Source organism: Rhea pennata, chromosome 2, assembly GCF_028389875.1.
Source record: "Rhea pennata isolate bPtePen1 chromosome 2, bPtePen1.pri, whole genome shotgun sequence".
In the NCBI taxonomy this organism is placed as follows: Eukaryota; Metazoa; Chordata; class Aves; order Rheiformes; family Rheidae; genus Rhea; species Rhea pennata.
In genome coordinates this window covers 100,529,477-100,548,324 of record NC_084664.1, presented here as the reverse complement: position 1 = coordinate 100,548,324, position 18,848 = coordinate 100,529,477, and the positions used below count along the sequence as shown (strand labels likewise).

At 38.1% G+C, this 18,848-nt stretch overlaps 1 protein-coding gene across 1 annotated transcript in view; it reads left to right on the top strand.

Moving 5' to 3' along the window:
- GMDS (GDP-mannose 4,6-dehydratase) overlaps positions 1-18,848 on the top strand; it is a 425,497-nt gene that overhangs the window by 238,476 nt on the left and 168,173 nt on the right. The gene's annotated exons all lie outside the window — the stretch shown is intronic.

Genomic DNA, 18,848 nt, shown 5'->3' with positions numbered 1-18,848 from the left:
CTGGTCCACAATTTGCAGAGGTGCCTGGTTCTGATACCGCAAGGAGGTCTTTTAACTGGATGCCGCCAGCCATGGAAGAGAGGACTCGGCAGGAGAAAGGGATACACTTAATTTCTCAATAGGGTGTGAAGAGGTAAATGCAAAATAGCTACCATCTTCTGTAATTCATTTCAGAAAACCAGGGACGGAGCATTAGAATCTGGTCTGAGCCTCAAAGCATGGATCTGGCCCTGGACTTCCACAGATCTCAGTGGATTCAACATAGTAATTTGGGGATTGGTTTCCTTGTAAGGAACAATCAGAATAATCACTATAAAGGTAATCCCAGCTAAATGAAAGAGGACCCCACTTCAGGTCCATTCTAGTTATATACTCGAAGAAGCAGCTGTATATGCAACTAGTAGCTTTTAGCTGTGGTGTCCTCTCCTGGTTAACAACCACACAGCTCTCAGAGGCATTTCTTGTAGTCCTAAGGACTTACCCATGCAGCAGCCTTGAACTGCACTTGCTCCACTGTAAAGCGATACAGTGCCTCGTTCCCAGTGTTCCCAGCAGCATGCAGCTTGCAGGCGAGAAATGCAAACTGCAAACACGTAAACAGCTGCTGGGGGAAGGGGAGGAAGCCTCATGTAACAGAATAGGCTGCCAAATTCATCGCTGCCATGTGTGCTGTGTAATGCTTGTCATCTCAAGTGAGTCATTAAGAGGTTCCCCCCTAATGGTACTTTGAAGTGCAGTGACAGCTTGAGAGCATCTATAAATTGCCACAAACAGCCCTCATACTGCGTTAGCTAATTGCTTGCTCTTTGACTTATTAGGAGTCACTGAGTTAAATAATTTGTCACATGTGTGGCTCATAATAAATAATGTGACTAGCCAGTTTGTGAGCTGTTTTTGTGATATATAGTGCCCTTTTCGAATGTTGTCACAAGCAGCTAACAAATATGACCCTGTGATTGTCAGAGTTTTGTGAAAATAATAAGGCCTGACAGGGCAGCAGGTTAAAATAAAAAGAACCTACCCAACCTCTGAGATATAATGAAAATTGCATTAATGTATTCTTCAGGTTTTCAATAAAAGGTGGTTATCATTTTACTTTCTAGTAGCCAATAAAATGAAGGTATGCTTTTATAGCAGAATGTATTTATTTTAACTTAGGTAGGAATAATTGTGAAAGAGAGAAAGAGATAACTGTTTCATAGCAACTAGTTACTGAAAGAATCCTGCACCATGTGATAAACAGTCTAAAGTGAGTATCCTTTAGGTGAATTGTAAATAGTTTCTGAAATAAGTTTAAAAAGTAATTCTCAGCACTTTCTCAACACCTGTTTAGGCACAGAGGGCAGATTTTTCTGAGCCTCACTCTGGTTCTGACTGTGTGCTTCAGGTGGCACGTTCCCACGGAGCTCGGCTGCTTTGCAAACACAAATATGGCACTCTTGCAAGAAGTTTTGCATGTGTAAATTAAAGATGGCTTTAGAAAGAATATGGTAGAGTAGTGACATATGTATTAATACACTCTTGGCATTTTCAGTTAAATAGGAGTCTTGTCTGATTTGTGCATGAGAGGAGAGTCCCCAGCATTTTACTCGAGAAAAAAAAAATGTGGTTTCTTTCACAGCTGAAGGGTGATTTCTTCCCAAGGGACAGGAATTTTCTTGCACGTTTGAGTCGCCTTATAGACTGGATCACTAGGCTATAAAATCTCCTTTTCCCACCATTGTGCTAAAAAAGAAGAGTGACGAGTGGTGGTGAATAAACCTTAGCAGTCTCTTCCAAGCCCATTCCTGTAGTGACCCTTGCTATTGCATTCCTGTTATTTGAACTTTGAGGTGCATATGCTGCTAACCTGGTTCCCAAACCAGCAGTCGCCTTGCTTTCAGTGGAGTTAATTCAGCAGGTCCCACAACAGATGCTTCACATGACAGAAGACTCCTCTTTGACTGCCTGAGCTGAACAGTTGACTAGTGCTAACAGCTCTTTCTAAATGTGTTGTCCATTTTTCCAAAGCCTACCAGCAAACAGGTTAAACCAGTGAAAGGCTTCCAAGCTAGCAGCTTGCTCACACTCCTTAATCCTTTATCTTTTCTAATAGCACTGATGTTTTCTGCCAAGTCAGATAGGGCAGAAGTTGCTTTGATATGTCAGTTCATCAAAAAGAAAAGTTGCTCTTGGATTGTGCATAACTATTTTTGACAAGGATGAGAATTATGGGTCAATATATAAAAGGGGCTGGTGCTTTCCAGCTTCAGGCTTTGTCAGTGATCTGATGTTTTGTGCTACTTACTGCAGGTCCTAGAGAGACAGGTTCAACACTGTAGTCTAAATCAAATGCCACAGGGATTGAACCACTGCCTTTGGCACTCACAGGGAGGCCTCTGAGCCCACTGGGCTGTTGCCTATTTTGCTGTGGCTTTTATCTTTTTCCCATAGAAAACTGTGAAAGGTGTTGTGTTTATTTTGATTTGCAAGTGCATGGAGAGGGAAGGAAAGAAGAGTTAATTTGAATATCTTGTGAGGGATCTCTTCTGCTAGGCTGGAATTTTATCTAATTTTTAAGGGCGTTAAAAGCTTAGTGTTATTTTGAGATAAGGCTCTAGGCAACCCTGCAGCGCTGATGACAAATGCCTCACTCTTGATTTTTCCTCTGGACTTCAATTATTTGAATTAGAGATACATGCCTTCTTCCCATTAAAGATGCTTCTAATTAACTCTGCTGAGACAGGTAAACTGAGTTTGCATATGAGATTTGAGCAGAATAATGAAGGTGGCTTTTTTCTCATTGTAAATACCTAGACTTATATGAGTGAAATGCTGGGCCCCCTGACGTCAGTGACAACAAAGTTTCTTTCTATGTGGCCTGGTTTTTTTAAGGCTTTGCTTTTATTTTATCTTTTACTTTGGAAAAAAAAAGCCACTTTTATGAAAGAGAATTTTCTGTAATTTAATTTGTTGAGCAAGTAAACAAACATAACCATGTTGAATATTCTAGCTGGGTCATATTTGCAAAACAGTATGTTTAAATTCTGTAATTTTGTCCAAAATTTGTCCATCCTTCCTTCATAGACTTTGAAGAGATCTAGGATCTGGTTCTAGATGAGAGAGACATTTTTAACCAGTCCCCTAGCATTTCCAGCTTTTGTCATTTTTCTCATTCATTAAATGTGTACTTTTTTTGTTGTTGTTGTTTTTCTTAAGGCCTCAGCACTGGAGCTGAGTGATTTCATGAAAATCTCAGTTGCCCCTTGGAAAAAAGAAATAGGGGAGGATTACTGCCACTAAAGGCTATGGAGCAAAACCTGAAAGTGCAAAAACCAAAAGAAAAGCAAAAAGAACATAATGTATATTTGCTGTTTTTAATGACCAGGATGGGATAGGGAATTCATTAGAAAATGAATGATGTTTATCAGTTACTGCAAGTCTACCACTTTCTATGTGGCCCTCATTTTTTCACCCCTCTCAGTTTAATATATCTGCATGTTTACGTGTTAGCACTGGGACAATAGGCAATAAAAATGCCAGGAAGTCTAAAGGAGCGTAACAGAGAAGTCACAAACAGCTCCCAACTGTTATTGACTTGACTTATTCATGTGTTTGGGGATTTTGGGGGGTGTCTCCCCACCTTAAGGTTGCATTTTTACCTCCCTGCGTTTGGATGGCTGCAGCAATTAAGTGCCTGTTAATTACCTCTCCTGTGTGAAGAGTGATCTGTTTAAAATTTAAGGTTTTATTTAATCCGGTGTAGGTGACTTCAGATGAGGCATCGGGGGGGGGGGGGGGGGGGGGGAGGTATTTGCCCAGGATGGAGAAGAGGAGTATGACAATTAATCCAGAGATCTGTATTTGGTTTAATGTATGCTGTCATTTTTGTTAGCTTAACAAAACCAGTTTAGTCCCGTCCTGCCCTCTGTGACATGGAACACAGCACCAAATGCATTTTCTTTTGTGATTTAGCATGGGGTCGATTTTGGTGTCCCTTATGCTACATATCATTGCGTTCCCTTTATTAAACACCAGTAGTTTGATAGGTAGAGATATTTTTACGACATTCAATTAAATAATAATAATACCTAATATGTTTTTGTTTTGAGCTATGTGTTCCACAACTCACTTTTCTGCATTTACAAAAGTTTGTGAATTTGACAAAGATTGGTTGCTGATCACATATCATACTGTAAGATATGTGCGCACGTAGACTTCACGTGTATGTCTTTATGACTTAAACAAAAGGTTTTAACATTTAATCTGTTACGTAGCTAAAAATAAAATCTCTATTTTAAATGTTCTGCAATACGGAAGCTCAAATTTGGTATCCAAATGTATCCAAATGTCAAAACATTAGAAAATCTTTGCATGTGCTTTTCCTATTTAGATCTGCATCCAATGCACATGTAGTAATGTAAGGTATTCTAATGAAAAACTCACTAGAGCTCATTCTTTATTTATGTATTTTATTTTCATGGTCTTATTACAACTATAAGCACAGGTTTAAAAAAAAAATACACACAAAAAAACCTCATAGATGCTCCCAGCAACTATACACAAATTACATTACAAAAATGTATTAAACACAATTTTTGTTATAGGGATAGTACAAGCTAGCAGTATACGTCACTGAAGAATACCAACAATACTTTAGTTTTGTCCTTTAGCTAAAAAGACCACGTAAGAGAGAGCTAACAAGTTTAATGTTTGATAAAATAAGCTAAAGTTCTGTGCTATTATGTTCCTAACTGGATGCATAGTATGCTGTTCTTCTGCAGTTCCATTTTCTGCAAAGATACATTGCTGCATCACCAAAATGATATTTGAATAGCTGGATTATTCTGGATCTAATGCTTTAATCAAGGTATCGGATTAACTTTGAAGTTGGCCTGATTTGATCTGGATCTTGGACTATATGACCTTGAGAGGTCCTTTCCTACTTTAATTATTCTGTGATTCTGTGCACTGATGCTTTGATTTGAGACTTGGATCTGCAACACTTTCTGTTTGGATATAGTTACTGATGTTCTGTGTGGCTCTGAAGGTATTGTGAAAACCAAAAATGGGACCGAACTATTGTGATAAGCAATTCTTTTCTGTTTGCCTCCTTTTCTGCCCTCTGCATTGTGGAACTGATAGGATGAACCTTCTCATTTATAAACATTGGTCTGTTAAGTAATCCTGGTATTTGGATTTTGGATTTTAATTTGTAATTATGTAGCTTTGATTTAGGGATTTTTAGTCTTCAATTTATTTTTATGACCCTAAGAAGCACTACTATACTAAATTACGTACATACTGCTACAAGTGTGTGTCTACTTCACCTACATGCAAAGTATATGCTACTGCAAATTTGGGTGCATTGTCTTAAAACCAGGACTAGTTCTGCTTCTCTGAGAAGGTAGCTGTGATGGTTGGTCAGAAATCTGTACCACTGCGCACAAGAGACGTTTTGAAAATTTAAAGCAACACTTTAGCAAACTTGTTCTTTTTCGGGTATGTGGATTCATACCTACTGCCCTTCTCTCCCTAATGTGAGTTGTTTAAAATGCAATCTGAAAACAGCTAGATAAAGCAAGATTTATACTACTTTTGTGAGAGTCACTTCAGTTGGTTCAGCATCAGCAGTTATGTCCAAATATAAGCATAATTAAGGAGCAAGCTTTAAAGATCTTTACTACATGCAAATTGTCCTGACCCTTGCCTGTTCTGCCAGCTGGTACGTGGGCTGAGAGCACTTAGCTGGAAATTGCTCCCCATCCCACACAGGGCTTGTCCTGCTCCCCAGTCAAGTCCACAGAGCTTTCTGCACTTACTAAATGGGAGCAAGGTCAAGTCAGGCAGGTAGTAGCAGCATCAAGAAACTCAGTATTGGCCGAACCCCTTTCCCTAAAAGATATTGGGAGTGCCACTAATACAAGAGAGTCCAGCACAGAGCATGGGATAAATAGGTTGATGATTAGGTCCACTGAAGTGTATGCTTTAAGTCTTGCCTAAGTTCTGTTGGTTTAAACTTAAGGAAATCCTTAGCTACTGTTCTGATTTGGAGTTATAAAGAATAAAACCTTCTAAAATATATTTCAAGAGTATGTCCTTAGCAGCAGTCTAGTTCCAACATGGCAAGCGTACTAGTTTACCAGCTTTATAGATTTAACTGAGCACAATAACATCCAAAATGATACCGTTAAAAAAACTCATAGTATTCAGATACTTTTGATTATGTAATTATGAACTTTATAAGACGCAAACTTAATTGAATTGTATTTCATTACTTCAATTAAGTGAACTTATAGAATTGTCGTAATTGCTGACAATTCAGTGGATAGTCATGATTCAGCTATTCCTATGGCTCATTCTGATTCTACAGATGGTGCTTTCTATCTGCATGTACATAGTGCAGCAAGTTTACACACTGAGGATAACTGAGATCTTTTAGAAGAGTTTTAAGGGGTGTATATGCAGAGCTTCCCTTAAGATACAGCTTAGTGTGAGTAAAGTATCTCCTTCCCTTACACATAAAAAAAAAAAAAAAAAAAAAAAAAAAAAAAAAAAAGAAGTTAGCCTAGATTCATTAAGTTATGTCTATTTATTAACATAACCAAACAGGACATTTTTAAACTGAGTAGTTGTTAAGGAAAATAAAACCTGTCTCAATCATCCATTGAAAATATTCCTTTGACTAGACATCCCTCCAAGTCCTCTTTTCTTGCCCTGCTACTCTTATTATTGAAATGGATCTGTCATTTTAATTCTTTATATATTAGCATATGGAAAGCTTCTGCTATGTGAAAGTTCTTCATTTACTTGTGCAAGTCTGGGTGTACACATAGATTCAATTTGTGTGTGTGTATAAACATAGGAATAAGATTTTTGTGTATACTTACATATACAAAAGTATTAACATATATGTATGTATATATACATACATAAAACATTCTGGAGCACTTCAGCCTAATGTATTTCACTACAAGTTCAGCAAGCATCACCACGTGTGTCTGCTACTAAGCTTATTGCAAAATTGCAGTGAACCATAGCTGTCTCTGCAAACAGCCATAATTATGGGCCATCCAAATAAATAGTGACCTATCTCTAAACGGTCTTCAGTAATTCTCCCTACCAACCTACTGTTAACATCTTTTAAAAATGCATGTAATGTAATTTATAACACAGCCTAAATGACACAGCTTTTTAAAATTGTGAGTTTCTGTTCTCTTGAGTAGCCTGATACAGTAAAATCTTTGTTCCTTACAGAATGTGTGCATGTGTACAGTATATATTTATCTGGTCTGGAATAAGCATTAATCTTTAATTACAGAATAAACATTTTAAACAGGTGTGGAATAACTGAACTTTCAACTATGCAATGTTTATCTACCAGCTTGGTGGATATGTTGGCTCTGCTGTTTGAAAACTTTCACCTTGCTGTGCCCAAGGTAGAGGGAAGGAGGGAAGGTTGGGAGGGAGGGCAGAGAAATGCCCCAAATCCCACATAAATCAGAAATTTCCAGTTATAAATTATGCACCATCATAACATCCCGTTACCACAGTTTGCGAGCCAGGACTGGAGCACTGGGTAGTTTATAGCGGAAAAATGGCTTTTCAATGGCTAGCACGCCCTCGGACTACTTCTCCTCCTAGGCTCTGTGCTCTGGGCCTGTGGTGTGAGGAGATATAAAGCAGCATTTTTCTAGCTGCCTGTGGAAACAATGAAGGCTCTGTTACCGGGAGCCCAAACTTCTGTAGCCCCTGCCTCACAAGGTTGGAATGACTGGTTAAACCCAGGTTCAAAGCCCTTGGCCTCCAAGTGCTTTAATTTAGCACTATTTTTGCTTCTCTAACCTCTGTTTTTTCTACTTAAACCGTCTAAGGTCTCCTTGTTTTGCAGGGAACCAAGCAGCTCCTTTTTATAATTAGATTAAAGATAATCAAATGAAGACTTAGATATTTTTTAATGTCATTTAATCTTCTTTTTTTTTCCCTTTTTAACTTTTGCAGCATTGCTTTTTATCACCCACTACCTAGTTCCTTGTAAATTTACACCTTTTTTTTTTCCTTTTTTTTCTTTTTTTTTCACTTAGCTGTATTTCAAGCTTCTGGTTTTCTGGTTTTAAAAAATATAGTTTGACAGGTATTTTTCAGCATTTTATTTGATGCTATAAAATAAAACTCTACCAGGTGTTTTTAGGTACGGTTCACAACACTTTCATTCTTTCACTGTCAGTTTTCCCAAAGCTGAATGGTGTGAAAGTTAAAGAGAATGCAAAAAGAAGCACACAGAAAGTGCAAAAATGAAGTGGAAAAAAAAATATGGATACAGGGTGACGAGCCACACAAAACTGCAGCTAAAAGATTGCTGTGTATTACTAAAAGTGATAGCTAAGTGTTGGTATAATTTGATTCCAGTTTTAAAACATAAAAAAAAAATCCCCAATTTAGGCATTATTCAGATAATAATCACTCAAAAATTTGTTAAATTCAGTGCTTAGTATTAAAACTGTGAAAAGAGGTTTAACTGCTGATCTCAAGTTTCTAGAGGAAAAAATGTTTCAAATCTTAACTTTCCAGTTCCTCCATAATGCAAAATTTGAAACATACTTGAAATAGGAGCTGAAAATCTTGTCTAGTATCAAAGACTTAGATGACACTTACGTTAGAAGCCAAAGAAATTGTATATGAACAACGACATTAAAAAAAAAGGGGGGGGGAAAGAAGAGGAGGGGGGTGAGTGAAAGAAAGATCATCTAAATTTACAGTGTGTAGAGTATCACTGTGCTCTTTGTCTGCTCAAAAACATCGTGCTGGAAAAGACAACAGGAGATTCACGACTTGGGTCTTGCCAGTTGTTTTTTCCCAAACATTACAGTGGAGGCCAAGGCAGAGATCAAGTTTCCAATTTGTTAGATTAGTGGGTGCAGGGGGTGCTGGTTGATAAGACTTTTTCTCACTTTTTTCTCACTCATTGCTAAAAAGGTGAAGGATTGCCCTGCTCCTTTGTGTAATACAAGGTTTTTGTTCTGTTTCTTGGTTTTCACTCCTTGCGGTTCATTCTGTATACTTATTATTGTGTAATGCGTTGCGATGCTTAATAGTTTGGGATTTTTTTTTCTCTCCCAGCCACTGACTTTGTGTGTTGCAGATGGGTTAAAATGGAAGTGAGTTTTTAGAAACAGACAACTTCAAACCCAGAACATCCTGTATATTATAAAAATAGGAAACAGAAGAGTTAGCATTACCTACATATAGTAAATAAAACAGAAATACTCTCCGTTGATTTCCATTCATGCAAGTGTATCTGTGCTCAGGAACAGACTTCAGAACTTCGTGGGGTCTATGGGTGAAATTGCCTTCAGTGCAAGTGAAGATTTGCGGGGCCACATCCTGAAGATATGTATGATTTATTCTGATTGCATCACAGAATATGGGGTTTATTATTTGTAATACAACACTGGATTTGTTTTGATTTTTTGCTCTGAAGCCATGTTAACTTGTTTTAGTGCAAGACATCCCATGCCAAGTTTCACATGATATGGACGCGTACAGTGTTTTTTGACCTCGGCTGCAATTTCACAGTGCTCTCTGTGGTGCAGAATGTGGCAGAAAGAAAGAATTTAAAAATCTCCTTTACATCTAAATATTGCAGGATCCATCTTAATTTTTTCTAACTATGAAAAATGTTGTTTGCAAATAGCAATTTGAAATAAGCGTGCCTTTAAAAACACAGGAAATCAAAAAGCCCATCCAGCATGGTGATGTAATTTAATTTTAAATTGCTTTTTGATTTCAAAGGAGAGCTTATATTTCTGAAAATATTTTAATATTTGAAATGGATAAAAACTCTGACAGGTGCCATTTTTTCTTTTGAGGACTCGTCAGAACATTGGACTCTTCCAAGTATTATTTAATTCAGATAGTGTCATTATTAAATAGCATACTTTTATGACCAAAAAATGGAAGAGACGTGTAACATTTGGTCTGCGATTTCAAACCTAAATATATCTCCTTTCACAAAATCACAAAATGCCTGTGATGGTTATCTGATATACCTGATCGTGAAAACAGTTAGCACAGCCTGCTTCTTCGAGGTTTTAAAAGGGAGAAATGTATTTTGATTAGTAATTTCATAAAGAAAGTGTCAAAACAAGGGCGTGAACGGTGGTGAAAGTGTTTGCCCATCATAGTAGTCACTGAAGCACGTGGAGCATGGAATCACGGTTCTTGCTGTGATGGAACAGATTTCAGTAGCGAATGCATGCACTTAAGATACTGTATATGTTACTGATAAGCATATTAAACATGGGAGTGGGAATTGAGAAATTATTAGAACTAGAGAAAAAGAGGGATCATTTCCCTGAGTTTCAGGGACTACATAGTAGCAATGGCTGGATGCCCGAAGGGGTAGTGAGAATACAGTTTTTTAGCCTGTAAAGCTACTATGTATTTTTGCAAATCAAAATGCAGCAATTCAGACACATCTTAACATACTCTAAAATTCCAGGAAACTTATATATCTGTGACTTGAGGGAAAAGTAAAGTGAACATTATTCTAAAAGTTGGGTTAAGTATTCTTGATTTCTGAGATCACAAGGAATTTTTAGCCAGCTGGAGCCTTCAGGTTATTCAACAATTGCAAGTAGAAATATAGGTGACTAATGAAATAAATAGTTGTCTTCCTCTTAATTTTTCATTTAGAGGGCCGACAGTTCTTACATTTCCTGAGGCATTCTGCATATATTATTGAGGTAGTATGTTAAAATGATCTCGGCTCATTTATCCTCCCCCACAAAATAGTTGAGATGTAACTTTCCAAAGTAAACATCTGAAACATTTAATTTTACCTGTCATTTTTTTTTATTTTCCCTGTTAAGAGTATAGCACTGGGCTGTACACAGTTCTAACCCTTCTAACAGAGGGTTTTCACGTGAAAGTTAGAATAAACAAAAGTAAGATTTAACTTTCAGAGACCAAAAAATGACTAATGAGCTGCCCTAATTCATTTTCCAGGTCCTAGGTACACATAGTTGAAAGCTATAAAGGTAACAAAGGTTATCAAGACCTAGAGATAAGAATTAGGAGTTGTTAAGTTTAGTGTCTAAAATCAGAGTTTCCTCATTTTTCTTTCTACTATGTGAAGTAGTAGTTCTTTGGATTTACACTATTCACACTGTCAAGTTAATACTATATTGTGATTTATCTTATTCAGCAATAGGTATTTATTTTAATTACCTTTGTTCATCTAGGAGTATTTTGTGGTGTTATCAGCCTTCATACCCTGCACGCATGCCTGCATTATTTTACAGAACCGTCTCTATCACCTTGGTGAATTTTAAAATTTGGTGTAGGACTTTTCAGTAGTTGTATTGGTTTAAATATTTTGTACTAGACTTTGTAGCGAAGTCTTTTCTCCTCAGATGCATTCAAATTGTAATAGTGTAAAAAATCTGATAGACCTTTGCAGCCACTGTTTCTCCTGCAGGCAAATGTCACCCTATCAGAATCTATCTAAGTAGACTTTTCTGTCTGAAATGTTCATATTAGACATGAACTCTTAACGGATTCACTTTTCTTCATTAGGGGCTAATGTTATGCAGGCAGAAATAGTGGTTGAACTCTGTTAATAATAAAGCGAGTTACTTACTCTTAGTAAGAGTCCCAGGAGTAAATGGAGTAGGTATTTTAAAAGAAAAGCCTTTATAATTAACTGTATAAAAATGTTCATAGATCATTTTTTTTGGAACAATAATTCCTAAGTTAATGTAGCTACACATACGACACTGCTTCTGTAAAAATATTCATAAAAGATATTACTAGGTCCTTTTTAGTTCTTATTCCTGTTGTGATTAGATTTAGCTTGTCCTCTGATAAACATCTCTTCACTGATAAAGCGGACTAAGCCTTAGAAAGCATAATGCAGGTCTGAAATCTGTACTGAGTTTTTGACAGAGACTGTACAGTGCAGGGACCACTGAAGTAAAGAATTTCTTCTTTCTCTAACACATTATAGACATTGCAATGCTGTCGTATGACCTGAAGCTTGTTTAATGAGTGGATGTATTTGCGATCATCAGATGGAACAGTGTTTTCATCCATTTGATTGACAGAGGATGAATATGCTGTAAAAATGCCACTCTTTCATCTTGTAATCATTATCTTTTTTTTTTCAGTTGTTTTGTGAGGTCAGGATACAGCTCCTACTGAAATCAGTTGGAGAGTGTCCTGTATATGCTGTAAAGTTTCTTCTCTAAGATCTAGTTGGTTTAACGTTTCCAAATGTAACTACATTTTTATCCTCTATGGAGAAATCCTGTCTCTCCAGGGACAGGTAGGCAAAAGAAAAGAGCTTGGAAAACCATAGTACTTCACCGAGCTCGACTTATGCGCCTGGAAGTATATGACCAGATGAGCGTGCTGCTTGTCTGGCTCCGTGTAGTGAACACATCTTCAGCAAAATAGGCCTCTGGTATTAGAGACTTAGTTTGAACATTCCTACCCTCTATCCCTGTCTGTCTACCTTGTGTGGGTTGGATTCAGAAGTTACTTTTACTGTGGGGATAGTGGGATGCATCCCCTCAAGAACTGCATGCTCCTCACTAAAATCTGCCTTTGTCATTTGGTCTTAAAAGTGACGTGCAAGGGTTGTGTATCACCAAGAAGGTTTTAAGAGAGCAGTATCGGTCAAACCAAAAATAGTCTAGGTTATTCATTACTGTTCATTACGTTCAATACTAGCAAAGTGAGATTATTTAGTTGTTACTCACTGGAAAATGGAAAAAATGCCCAGCACTTTCTAAAGGCTCGTGTAACTTTCTGCTGCACGCTGCTTTTCCCACTCTGCCTGAATAAGCTGGGGGATAGCCAGTGAAATCCCCAATGTGTAACAAGTTGCAGCATGCAAGAGCAATTACAGCATGTAGCAGATTTCCATAAATGATTTTTTTTGTTTGTTTGTTTAGCAAATGCTTAAGCACATTACGGAGTTCTCACGCATTTGTGTGCCTGCACGGTAGCCCTCAGTAGGGATTTCACTGGCCAGGAGTATTGCCCTTCATGTTTAAATTTTGGCCAGGGTCTTCTGATCTCCGTTTGATTCTGATCGTAAAGTCCCAACAGCTGCAAAAGGCATGATGTTTCTGATCTGAGGAAGAGTTTATGTCATCCGCAAGCAGACACTATACGGATTACTTTTGGCTTATACGAACTTTTTAGACTAGGATAATCATTTGTTTGGCCTTGTTACATAGTTGCTTACACTCCAGGTTGATCTCCTTCCTCCACACATCATACAGATATTTTCACATGCCTGCAGGGGTATAAGGATAGAAGCCTTAGTGTCTGTAATATTCTCCTTACAGAGAACTGTGAGCCCTCAACTTTGTCTTTTGCCTAAAGCTTCATTCCAGAAGCTCCAGTTCCCTGATGGGAATGCTCACTTCCTGACTGCGCTTTTCGGTGATAGCCAGAGCTCCCTAGTAGGTAGGAAGTTGCTGAGTATGACTCTGCTTTATCATTTTATTGTTGGGTCCTAGTATGAGACAAAGAGAATTTGCTGCAGTTTTATGTGTGGCATGGGATTTAGGGTTTAATTCATGGAAAAGGTGACTAGAGTTTGGGATAGCCGTATCTTTCTTTCTGAGATGCAGTTTAAATCTCAATTAATGGACTGGTTTCTATGTTTTTACTTTCCAAATGTGTAATTATCCTATTAGAACTCCACCAGAATCGAGGCTAGTCAGAGAGCAACAATTTCATTTGAAGGGAGGGGAGAGGAGCTTTGGGACTTGTGTTCATTTTGATGCTGAACTCTTTCTCACACCCACTAGAAATTCCATCCCGAATATTTTCACTGAAACAGCTACATTTGCATGAAATATTGCTGTTTAAAAGAAAAGGTATTCTACAGCAGAAAAAAATCCTTCTACTTTTTTTTGTTTTTGTTTTTTATCTCCTCCACCTGTAGATTTTTAACCAGCAAAGACTATAAGTAAAAAATGTTTTTTTGATCATAGCAATATATTTTTGTATGACTGCAGCAATGAACAGTGTGTAAGTGAGAACAAAGCATTTTCAGTGATGCTGCTTCAGTTGAAATCCAGAGCAAAGGAAGATGATAAGTATCTCCAAAAATCAGTCTTAGTAATATTTGAGGCCTCTGGTATGTTTGTCAGTATGCATCTATGCTAACTCTAGTAAATGAATGAATAAATAAATATTTCACAAAGTTTGTCATGAAACTTTTACAATGGAAAGTCTCAAAACATTGAAGTTCGCAGTTTGCATGGACTAGCAGCCCTGAGCTAAACTAACTGTTGAATATTGATGCTAATACAAATGTTCCTGTTTTACCAGAAAACTCCTAATCAAATCAGCATGATAATTTTGTGGATTTTGAAGTATCTCCTTTACAAAGTAGTGCTGCTTTGCTAATTTTGGTGGAATTCTGATCCTTCCCTAACCCCAGGCCCAACAAACAGCTCTTGGCACTGAACATTACAATAGCTTGTCCTGTTGATTGTTTTTGTATAGGCAAACTTGAAATAATTGCACTTTTTTCTTTTGGGGCTTTTTTAATTTTATTGTTCCTTCATTTCGTCAGATGTCATGATGCAACACTGTTTACTTAGTGACAGGATGCTGTGTTGTGATCTAACATTGCCCAGCTCATTCACTTCACTGCCAGCAGTATACTGTGGAACAGATTTGATCACCAAAGAAAAAGGACAGATGATTGACTGCATACTAGAAATCTACAGAATTATTTTTAAAACAAATACATGTATATTATGGGAAGATTTTATAGACTTCCAATAAAGTTAAAGCAGTAATAATATATTTAAACTTGTTGACATTAAAAAAAAACGGTTTTAATTAGGATTCTTTTTGAAAAAGACTGCTATCTTTTTAGAGTGTAAAATAACTACGCTATAATGTAGCAAAATAAAGTGTTTGTTTTATGCTTTAGTTGAAGTAGAGCAGTTGACCAGTGATCTAATAAACAGCTCTCTTGAACCTAGCTAGAAGCTGGTGGACTCTATTTATCTTTGTGCTTTTAGCTGCATCTTGAGAGCTTCAGAAATGTATTACATGAATTTTGAGCAAAATCAAATAGGAAAGTAATTATATTGTGTTACTGGCAAAGAGTAATAGAATTTTTCTAACTATAGTGGGGAGAGTATTTTCTCTTTGCTGCACTGCTGATAGCAACTATCTTGCTAATTTGTATTTAGTCTGTTGTTTTACTGAAGAGCATGGTTTTGTTAGAGACATTTCAGCCTGACGCAGCCTTTCCTCATTGCTCTGACTCCACTGATTTATTAGTTATTATCCAACTTGAAATCCATTTTTAAGTAATTATTAATTGATGGCCATTTATCCTAGATGAGGCTTCAGGATAGGCCATTTCTGCCAGTGAAGCTTAAAATAGCCTTAGAGAGTTTGTGATGCTAAGTTTTGCGATGCAGTATCAATATCCACTTGCGATCTCCTAGGTGAGGTCTGTGTCTGGATGTCAGAATGGATCATGTGAAACTATGTCGGTCAATTAATCACTGCCAATGAGCCATGGCATGCCAAAGCTCCGCTGCATAACGGCCTCCTTGTTAAACTTCACAAAATCCAAATCCGCAAGCCAGACCTCCTCCTTTAAGACCTCCAATGCAGACTACAGAAACATTCGCAGGAAAATACATTTACTGCAAAATATAAAATTTTTTTGGCTTATACGGTTGTTTTTAAGGGCAGGGAGAAAGTGTGGGGATTAGCTCGCAGGACATCTTATATAAGCTCATGTAATTGTATTGTAGGAAGATTCCTAGATAACCGGTTTAGTGGATTATGCTGGATAGGTCTCGTGAAAGGCTTCTAATGTGGATATAAAATAAACCCAGACTGGGCTGTACATGTAGCATAATTTAAAATTAGCAGGAATTTGACCTTTACATTTCATAGCAATGACTTACAAAAGGCAGAACGAGCCATTCATGTTTTACTGTTCTCCTGCCTTATCTGTTCCTTCACCCTGCTCTTACCACATGCAAACGTGTGGGGTAGGAAAGGTAAGGGAAATCAGAACGGAATAGTAGCCTGACATACTGCAAAAATAAATTAAATTCCTGTGACAAGTAAGTCATTGTTAGGGGGCAGGGTGTGAGGGGGGCAGGGAGAGTGTCTTGTACTTCACGGGCCCATTTAGGAAGTTTGGTCACTGGTATAAAGCCATACAGCTGCACACAATATAAAGTAAGTTTAACAGCATATTTGGTGAGTTTATAACTTCCCCAGGGCATTTTAACATTAAAAATAGTGATTGTTAACCTGGTCCATCTGAACTTAAATATGAGCTTACTTTGCAAGAAATGAGGGGTAACGTCTCAAGTACTTTGCTTTGTGTTTTATTATTGCTTAAGGGCTTACATTGCTTTATAGCTGCATTTTGTCTGTTTTTGCATTTTGTGCTCAGCAGGGATATTCAAATCCAAGGTCTCAGTAAGGATGGCAATCCCAGTGCTGGATTAGAAATATGTTCTTCTATAGCCAAGCAGAGATATTCAAAAATAAGCAGTATACGATAAAAATGGCAGTTGCATGCGACTTAGACGTTAGTAGTAGGTCCGTTACATGTATGTTATCCCCCTGGTGACTGAAGATTTTAACAAGAGGCCAAAGCTCTTTTAAAATACTGGTCTCTGACTCACAGACAAAACAGTACTGAAAATATTGAAATGCATGCAAGAAAAATGCATTTCCATGCATTCACATTTTCATGTGTTCTGAAAAGCAATGAGATTGCCATATAGGCTGAAGTAGATTAAAGGACGTTAAAATAAGGTCCTATTCAGAAAAGTGTATTTCTGTATGTCTTCCTGTTTTCAGGAAGTGTGCAACTGGAAACACCCAGGTTCTCAGATCAATGAGTCAGAATTCAGAAAATCATTATACTGGCTTAAAGATGAGGAAATTTTTAGAAATAATATTGCTTAGGGTCTTCTCATTTCTCTCTGGTTCATAAACTTTTAGAGTTCCTAGAGTCAGGCAAATCTGAGAGATTATTTATTCTTAAAAACTAAGATTCTCATGTAATTGCTCCAGGAATTGGACTTTGGAAGAAAATGTTAACCACCAAATACTGCATTTTTTTCTAGAAATTGGCAGTGTTGTAAAGATTCAGGATCTCGCCCAACTTCTATGTCCTATTGCACCTTTCAATGCAGCGCTCACAGAAACCGGACTTCTACAACAGCACTCCTGTCCCATCAATTTTCCTGTTACACTGAATAGTTACAGTGTTACACAACGGTGCCTCTTGTTTTTCCCTATCAGTAGGTACTGTTTTGATAACACAGTCACTGTTCTGGTTTTGATTTCCTTGTTCTAGTATTTTGCAGTGTTAAGAAGCAAATATTAAAAAAAAAGGGGGGGGGTACTATGAATTAATTCTTTCCTCCTGCCTCATAAATTTCCTTTGCTCCTTTTTAGATGCAAGTGAAATTGTAGTGGTGTCCCTTGGCAGTGGTGTTGAAGGCCACGTAAACCTGTAAGGCTTGCGGAGCCGCTGCTCACCAGTTAGAAGTCCTCTCTTACGGTGCTCTCTGTCGGAAGTGGGGCGTCGCGGCTGCAGCATCGGGCCGTCGGGTGTTAAGTAGTGCTGCGGCTCTGTAGACCACAACGGCTCCTGGAGAGCCTGGGCTCTTTTCGTTGCATTAGCGTAGCCTCCACGCGCGGGCGCGGAAGGGGGAATTCACGTCGCTGCGTAAAGCCGGATGCGGCGAGCTTCGCACGAGGCCCCAGCGTGGCGGCGGGGAGGCAGCAGAACACCCACTTGGAGGCCGAGCCCGGGGCACCACAGCTGCCACGGCCGCCCCGCGGGGCCTGCGACGCCTTCCGCTGTAAAGTTCCTCGCCACTTTACCCCACATCATTCACAAAATCCTCGGCCAGAGTTTTCTGCTACTGCTGCAGCTGTCTTCAAGGGCATCTTCTCCCCTCGTCCCCAGTGGGAGACCCTTGCCTGTTTCTTTGTTTTAGGGTTTTTTTTTTTAACTTCTTACTCACTTTCTAGCACTTCCAGTGGGGAAGGGGCAGGCATCAGGGTGGACCCCAGCGTCGGGGCAGACCCTATCACCTCACCTCCGTGGGAACCTGCGCGTCACTGGGACTTCCAAAACGCTTCAGCGCTGCAGTGCTAGCAGAGTGAAATCCCCCATCTTTGCAACTTGGTTGCGATCCATCCTCGGTCTATCAAAATCCACTAATGTTTGTATTCTACATATGCTGCAAGAAGATTCTAGTCCCTGTAATTTCTAAAGGCCTCAGAACAGCAATTATGAATTTGAGCCTAGGTATGCATTATTGAGTGTAATTTATGTTTACATTTCAGAGCTGGCTTGAATGAATAGTACATAATTTTTCAAAGTAGCGATCGCTAGGGTTTGTTTTTAACTGGTTGTCATCACAGAGCTGAGGATTGGGATGTGATTTCTCAAAGTTGCCTGCTTAAAAAGGATAAATAAAGTTCTATTACATGAGGATGGTAAGAAAAGGAAAAATAATGTACACCTACATCAGCATCTTGACTTTGTACCATTAAAGACAGTGATAGCCCTAGACTTCAGTTAAAATAGGATCACATTTTTCATGACTTTGTATGGCTTGTAGCTTCTTTTCAGATAAAGCCTTTGTTATTTTACAGGCATGGTAAATAATAATTCTTCTAAAATATGTTATAATCTTGCTGGAGTACAATCTGAATTATCAGCTACCCCATTCCTTTTGGGATAAACAAAGATCTTACTCATTTAACATTTTTTTAATGTTTCTGCTTATATAGAATATCCATGCAAGTTGAACTTAACAGTGTTTTGGTTTTTGTCT